General features: G+C 33.0%; 1 non-coding gene across 1 annotated transcript; it reads right to left on the reverse strand.

Moving 5' to 3' along the window:
• Nucleotides 1-2,241: 2,241 nt before the first annotated feature.
• LOC142626533 (small nucleolar RNA Z247) lies at nucleotides 2,242-2,380 on the reverse strand. The gene has a single exon (XR_012842529.1). It is a non-coding gene; the product is annotated as a small nucleolar RNA Z247 (small nucleolar RNA).
• Nucleotides 2,381-7,938: the final 5,558 nt, after the last annotated feature.

Consider the following 7,938-nt stretch of genomic DNA (forward strand, 5'->3'; position numbering starts at 1 on the left):
GTTTGACAACGGGACTAAAAGTTTCACTAAAATCAATTCCGGCTTGTTGGTGAAATCCTTTGGCTACAAGGCGAGCTTTATAACGTTCAATTGTGCCATCAGCTTTCCTTTTAATTCGGAAAACCCATTTACAACCCACTATATTACGAGCTCTTGAAGGAGGAACAAGACTCCAAGTGTTATTTTTTAACAAGGCATTAAACTCAGCTTCCATAGCAGTGCGCCACTCAGGAAATTTTGCTGTTGTAGAGTAACAGGTGGGCTCAGATGGAGACATCAAAGACATCAGAGCTCGAGGAACTGGGTACTGGATACTCCCATCATGAAATTGTTTTGGTTTGGTGATCAAATTCTGTGACCGAGTTACCATTGGATGAGTACGAAGTGGAGCTGAAACTGAGGACTGAACTGATGGAGGTGCAGTGTGATTTGATGAGCTGTTGGTTGGAGAAGCATCACTGATTCGGGCACTATCAGAACATGACGGACTGGTATTGTTGGTTTGAGAGTTGAGATGTGAAGTAGAAGATGTAGTAGTAGCCTGCAAAGATGTTAGTGGGACAGTAATAGAAAGTGGAACAATATTAGAAGTGTTGGTCTGTAAAGAAGTAGGTGAAAGTGTTTTATAGGCAAAGGGAAAAGTAAATTCATCAAAGAGCACATCACGTGATATATAAATGCGACCAGTGGGTATATGTAGACATTTATAACCTTTATGATGTGAACTATAGCCAAGAAAAATGCATTGAAGAGAGCAAAATTGAAGCTTGTTATTGTTGTAGGGACGAAGATGAGGGTAACATGCACACCCAAAAACCTTTAAAAATTTGTAGTCAGGTTCTTGATGAAACAATTTGTGAAAAGGTGATTGATGGTTCAGATTAGGAGTGGGCATGCGATTAATGAGATAACAGGCTGTAAGACAAGCATCATCCCAAAAGGAGGTAGGAAGAGAACTATGTGCAAGTAAAGCAAGGGCAGTTTCAATAATATGACGATGTTTTCTTTCAACACAACCATTTTGTTGATGAGTATGTGGGCATGAAACACGGTGAGTGATGCCAATTTGTTTAAACAAAGTGTTTAAAGATCTAAATTCACCTCCCCAATCAGTTTGAACACTAAGAATTTTAGCATTAAAGCGACGTTCAACTTGACTTTGAAATTGCTTAAAAACAAGAAAGACATCAGATTTTGCTTGAATGGGATACAACCAAGTGAATCGACTATAGGCATCAACAAAAGAGACATAATATTTATTGCCTGAAAAGGAAACAGTTGGGGATGGACCCCATACATCTGAAAATAGCAATTCTAAAGGCCTAGATGCAACAAAGGTAGAAGAATTAAAAGGTAACTGATGACTTTTGGCTTGAGAGCATGCTGGACACATTGCCAAATTTTTATTTGTAGAAACTGGAAGTTGAAACTTGGATAACACTTGACGAACAATACGAAAGTTGGGATGTCCTAAACGAAGATGCCAATTTGCAGCAGAAGTTCTTTCTCCAAGCAGAGCATGTGGTGGAGTGGTTGGAGATGAACGTGAAAAGAGAGGATATAGCCCTTGCCTAAGAGGTCTGCGGTGGAGGATTCTCCCGGTTGTGAGATCCTTAATAAAAAAGAAGTTAGCATAGAACTCAAAAAATACAGAATTGTCTTTAGCAAATTGACTAACAGAGAGAAGATTTTTGCAAGCATTGGGAACATATAAGACATGTTTTAAAGAAAATGAGTGATTAGGTGTAGAGAGAGATGCATTTCCAATATGTGAAATAGGCAAACCTTGACCATTGCCGATCGTGATCTGATCAGTGCCAGAATATGCTTCAGAGCTCACATTGAGATTAGAGAAGTCTGGGGTAAGATGGTGTGAGGCACCAGTATCAGGATACCAGTTGTCATCCTGAATGGCAGATGGTGAGGAGTAAAAAGCTTGAGCAGTTGCAGGTGGATCAGCTTGATAAGAATGATCAAATCTATGGTAGCAACTTACAGCAGCATGACCAGGTTTGTTGCAAACTTGGCAAACAACACGTGGAGTCCCAGAGGAAAAGGGATTGCTGGATGACTTGGAGGAACCATGACCACGTCCTCTTGTGCCTCGACCATTTTGATTTGAAGAGGATCCACGTCCATAGGAACCACGACCACCTCGACCACGATTTGTGTTTTTTCGAGTTGCCATATTGGCAGTTGAGAATGCTAACTCAGCAGCTGATTGCTGCTGTTCCAAGCGCTGCTCATGAGCAAGGAGATGCCCATATAATTCATCAAGAGAAAGAGGGTCCACCCGAGTGGTGACAGAAGTGACAAATGGGTCGTATTCAATTCCTAAGCCAGCAAGAATATAGGAGCTCATTTCAGTATCTGATAGAGCTTGTCCAACTGCAGCAAGTGTGTCTCCAAGACTACGCATTCTCTGAAAATAATCAGTCACATTTGAGTTACCTTTCTTTGAGGTAGCTAATTGGTATTGGATTTGCATCACACGAGCCCGAGATTGGGAGATAAACATACGTTCAAGAGCCACCCATAGAGTGCGAGAAGTATTGCAGCCAAGAACCTGAGATAAAATGAACTCTGAGAGGGATGCAATCAATGTGCTGAGAATAAGTTGATCTTGTTGTTGCCAAGCAACATATTCAGGATTTGGAATAAGAATAGGCTGATTTGATCCGGTGACAGGATTAGAAATAGTAGAAGAAGGTGCTGTTTTGGATCCATCAATATAGCCAAATAAGTTTTGAGCATTGAGATGAGTAACAACTTGATATTTCCAAAGAAGATAGTTGTCTTTGGTGAGGGTAAGTCTAATTGGATGATTTGATAGTGTTTGAACAGGGAGAGAGAGTGTGGTGACAGTGGAGGAGTTAGTTTGATTTGTGGAGGAGCTGGAATTAGAGGAACTCATGACGTTAGTCGTAAATGCTCTGATACCATAAAAGAACAAAGATAATGTATGAGGTAAATCTTATGCTCCCACACACTCAACGTTGGGAGTAGCTTTCATATATATAATCAGATTAGTTACATAGGATAAGAATACATTTGAAATACAAATTGCAGATGAGATAGACATTTAGATTAGATATGAAACTGTGCTGGCTTATCTTGAGCTGTTCTTATCTCTTGGAGTATTTGAATTTGAATTAATCTGATCTGCTGTAGTGTTTGAATCCTTATCAGATTGTTGTGCTTCAATAATGTCCAACGATCGCGCTCAGGGGAGTTGGTAAAAGTTCATCGGCTTTCAGATATTTTACTCAAAAACAATCTTCGACTTTAAAAGGAAGTATGCAGTCTATTATTAACGGGCATAATATTTTCTTCAACCGTATGCGAAATCAAAATTTTAACCTACTGAAGGTCTAAATATAAATAAAATTATTTTCTTTTTATACAAACTAGTATTTATTTAATATTAACAAAATATCAATAAGGAAAATGTTAAAGCTGCAACTAATATTACTAAAAGTTTATAAACTAAAGTTTATATACAATTTTTTAGGTGATATAAATTTAATTTAAACAATTAAATTCAAAAAAATAGTTACATTGACTCTTAAAACATAAATTATATTATTTTTTTTAAGAACAATTAGACTCAATGCAATTATACCTTTTAAACTATTTTAGTAAGCTTAAAAAACTGTAACTAATTAAGTTTTATCATTAACAAAATACTATATTTGTATTTTAAACCATGAAGCATGCATGCCTGTCTCATGTCTAGGGCCTTGCATGGTTTATATGTAATCACTTTATTTCAATCCGATTAATTTGATTAAGGATTTTGTTAACAAATGTTGGAAGTGTATTTCATTTAGGAAATGCTTTTAATTAAATTTTTTTTATGGGAAATAAGAAAAAACTGATATTTGTATTACAGTTTTTTATATCTTACATAAAATTTGTATTAATACTTTTTAAAAATAATTAATTAAGACACTCGTTAATCAGACCCTTTTTACTATCGTATGCATTAACCATTCGCTTGACTTTCATAGAATTTGACTTGCAGGCACCTTCTCCCATGTCCTCACTCATTAAAACTTGCCCAAAGCTCAAGTGCTTATCCCATTCGGGTGAAGTGGCTCATTGACAACCTTAAAAAAATTCATGTTTAAGTTATTTTGATATTAATTCCCTGAATTGCTCCACTGGCATTAAGTGTCTTGGTGGAGATCTCACTGGTCCATTTACGAGATTAACATCTAATTAATTCATCATTAGAGATTGTCCTCGAGATACGAAGATCGTCCATTAGTTAAGTTATCGTTAGGATACTATAGCCAGGAAGGATCAGGGAAAGCATGTGATTGTATATTTTGCTTACCTACTCAATATCTTTTCCAATTTATGAATCATAACCTGCCAAACATGGGCGGAGCTACTGCCTACTTGTAGGCTTGGTGGCCATGAAATTTTTATAAATATTTTACTCACCAGTGGGTGCAAATTTTCCTCCTATTTTGCACAAAAAAAAAAATCTACTTTTACTATTTTACACATTTAATTTTACAAAACACCCACATCAGTTTATCTATTCTACACATTTATTCAATAAAATATTTATTTTTTTACAATTTTTTATTACTCTCCCTTACTGCCCTCTCTCTCACAGACCCAACTCTCCTTCAAGCCTTTTTTGTTGTTAATTTTCTTTATTTCTTGTTTGGTTGGTGAGAAAGTGGTGGAAAAGTGTAGAAATAGAAGGAAAGATGATTGGCAACCAAAGATCTGTTGATTTTCTCTGTGTTTGGTTAATTTTCTATATTTCTTGTTTTCTCCATGTTTTTCTCGGCAACCAAACAAATCTTGTGTAATAGTAATTTTTTGTTTTACTTGATTTTTGAAGAAATTTTTTGATGTGGTGTTCTCTATTGATGCATGGTGTGACGTTCTCTGATGATCGGTGGCAGTGAGAGCAAGAGCAACCAGAGAGACAGAGAGAATGAGAGAGAAAAAACTAATAAAATAATAAATGCATATGCAACAGTAACCATGCATATATGCACAGTTACTATATGCATGGTTACTGTAGCAATTGTGCATAAAAACACAATTTTACACCCACTGATGTGGGTGTTTATTTGACTAAAATGTGTAAAAAGTGTAACTTTTTCCATTTTGCAAAACTTTCCACAAGCTGATGTGGTTACTCTAATTCCACTAAAAAGAATACTTTAGATGTCTTAATTTGAATGAAACATAACAATTTATCTCATGTTATTTGGTCCTATTACAAAGTAATCCACAGTGTTCAATTGTTTCATTTATTCCTTAAGGTTTGTAAATAAAATGAAATCGTTAGTGTTTTGTCAAAATTAATAGATTTTTGTGCCTTTTTGGACAAATAATTTACCTTCTTGTGATTTGCTCACGTCACTTAAGTGCACAAACTTTTTAAATTCTATATTTTCATCCATAATATTTGTATTAAAGTGAAGTTGTTGAGATTTTGTTTATGATTTCATTTCAGTCCAAATCTTAAAAGGTCAAAATGTAGCAATTGAAAATTTATGTACTAAAGTGTATTAGTGTCAAACCATAGGAGGTAAATTATAATTTTCCACAAATAATAATGATGTTAAAATTTTCAAAGAAACAAATTTTATCACATAAAATGAGCATACATGTACAAATTTATCATTAAAAAATTACAAATGTCCATTTTCTAACAAAAGTGAAATGTTTTAAATATTCAATATATAGTGTATATCAAATTTTATTAAGTTTTATATAATGTTACATAAAAAGGACGATATCTAATTAAAATTTATAATGTTAAAAAGTTTAAAAGATAAATTTAATCAAGAACCCTCCCTTGAAAAAAAAAAAAACTTCTTTTATACATTATAGACAATTTTTTTTTATAGGAATTCTGAAATTTCATTAACTAAAAAGAAAAGACCTTACATAATTTGAGAGAGCATGTTCAAAGAAATAAGGCGCTCTTCAATCCAATTAATATAGTGCTCAACATATTGAGCATGTTTTGCTAACAATTGTACTTCTTGGTTACCATTCTCCTAGTATGAGACACCTCAAAGCTACAAGTCTCTAAAACCAAGGAAGAAGTACCATAAATAAATAAAGCTATAGAGGATGGGGCAGGAGACTTTCCAGCAATAACATTCATTACCGCAAGAAAATCCCCCTCAATAACAAACCTTCGAATACCAATATTTCTAGTGTAAGTTCTGTGATTCCTACCCCCTTTTATGACATATTGACATGTCAATTCCTTATCGCAAAGGCGAGGTGCAAAACTCAAATCTCCCTAAAAAATGATTTTAGACTCAAAACCGGTGTGAGTCTGGGAGTACACAAAGTCTCTTAAAAAGAGGCAAAAGAGCTACTACTTGGCAATAAATCCAAGAACCAAAACATGACATCATGAAGTTCTTTCTACGAGACTAGGTCTAGAGTTAAGGTATAAGATGAGAAGAGGTTAAGCATCCCAAGCCTGCTTAGGGGTGTGCTTGTTTGGAGGTGAAATAGAGTGGATGGAAAACTTTGGAGAGAAAATGAGGAGGGAAACATTACAAACTAAGTTTTCTCCAAACCAAACTAATATGGAAGGAAACTTTACAAACTTCCCATAAATTTATAATAATAATAATAATAATAATAATAATAATAATAATAATAATAATAATAATAGATAAAGCAGAGAGAAAATCCAATTAAATTTCAAATTGGAATTCAATTAGAGTCTAATTTTGCATCATATGTCTCATCTAACCTAAATTTTAGAATTTTGTGCCAAGTGAGATAATTTAGTGTAAAAATTTAATTTTAATTAGAGTTTAATCTTGCACCATGTGACCCATCTAATCTAAATTTTAAAATTTTTGTGCCAAATTAGTTAATTTAGTGTAGAAAACGAGGAGTCCAATATAATAAACCATAAAAAACATAATCATATAATTAAAAAAATTCAAATTTATAAGCCATCTATATATATATATATATATATACACACACACACACACACATTAATAGGTAAAGCTTAAAGAAAATTGAATTAGAATTTGAAATTATAATCCAATTTTGCGTCATGTGTCTAAATTTATGTGAGACCTACACCATAATTATTCACTTAAGCTTGTGCCATGTGTCTACTTAAGTTTTTTAATTTTTGTGTCAAGTGAGTTAATGAGTGCAAAATACTAAGAATCTAATATTAATAAACTATAAATAAAAAAAAAAAAATCACATATACTCAATAAAAATCACCAAATGTTTCTCAAAAAATAAATAAAATAAAAATCGTCACATAACAAAAATCATCACACGTTCTATTTTATTAAAAATTAGAAGAAGAAAAAATGATCATAAGTAGTATTTAATTTAGGTAAGAATTTTAATATGTGACTAATTACGTTTACTTTAAAAAAATAATTTGACCAATTATCTATATTTTATGATAAAAATTGTGTTTAATTTTAAATGTATCTATTGTATGCATGGATACATGTGCTACATGCTTAAAAAAAAAATTAATTTTACTAATTATTTATATGTTTATAATAAAATTTTTTTTTAATTTTAAATGCATCCATGTGTTTGCATGGAGTTACATGCTAGTTTTATATTGAGTATGAATTTTTGAAAATTTAACCGTCAGATACATTCTCAAATTTACCATTAAATAAAAATAAAAATAAAAATAATAAAATGAGGCCCACTCATTATTAAAAATGCAAAACATACAAGTCAAACTATGTTATCCTAACCATAAACTTGATTTCCATCATCTATATATATAAATGATGGAAACAGCACTACTTTAATGGGGAAATCAACGAGTGTGTCAAGCAGCATAGGAAACAACAAATGTTGCATGAACTCTACTAAAATACCCTTTCAACCATTTTTACCATCTTCTCCCTTTTGACCTCTTTAGTGTTTACCATCCTATGGCTTTGT

This window comes from Castanea sativa, chromosome 2, assembly GCF_040712315.1.
Source record: "Castanea sativa cultivar Marrone di Chiusa Pesio chromosome 2, ASM4071231v1".
Classification (NCBI taxonomy): domain Eukaryota; kingdom Viridiplantae; phylum Streptophyta; class Magnoliopsida; order Fagales; family Fagaceae; genus Castanea; species Castanea sativa.